This window comes from Sinocyclocheilus grahami, unplaced genomic scaffold (genome assembly GCF_001515645.1).
Source record: "Sinocyclocheilus grahami isolate Dianchi unplaced genomic scaffold, SAMN03320097.WGS_v1.1 scaffold1137.1, whole genome shotgun sequence".
NCBI classification, from domain to species: Eukaryota; Metazoa; Chordata; class Actinopteri; order Cypriniformes; family Cyprinidae; genus Sinocyclocheilus; species Sinocyclocheilus grahami.
The window spans coordinates 1-377 of NW_015506316.1; positions in this window are offsets into that span (position 1 = coordinate 1).

Consider the following 377-nt stretch of genomic DNA (forward strand, 5'->3'; position numbering starts at 1 on the left):
GTCACAGTACATGCTGCCTCTTACAAACTTTGCACATCTCTGCAATGCTGTGAGAGGACAGAAGACCAATATTCCACCAATTAAAAGCTGGAGGATTTGACATTTTAGAAATATTGATATAAAGCAGATTAGGAAAAAAAAGGATTAGATATTTTATGTTTACTTGCAGGTCATGTGACCATTAAGTGTCATCAGAGAACTGTGAACATGCAAAAGCGTTGTTAAATTGTTTAAATATTAACCTAAAACCTCAAGGGGTACAAAAAAAGTTTGTCAACCTCTGGATAACTGAAATGACTATTAGTTGAAGCTCTACTTTTCATTCGTTGATGCATTTCTTTCTCTCAGGTTCTGGAGAAACAGCTAAAGGAAGTGAA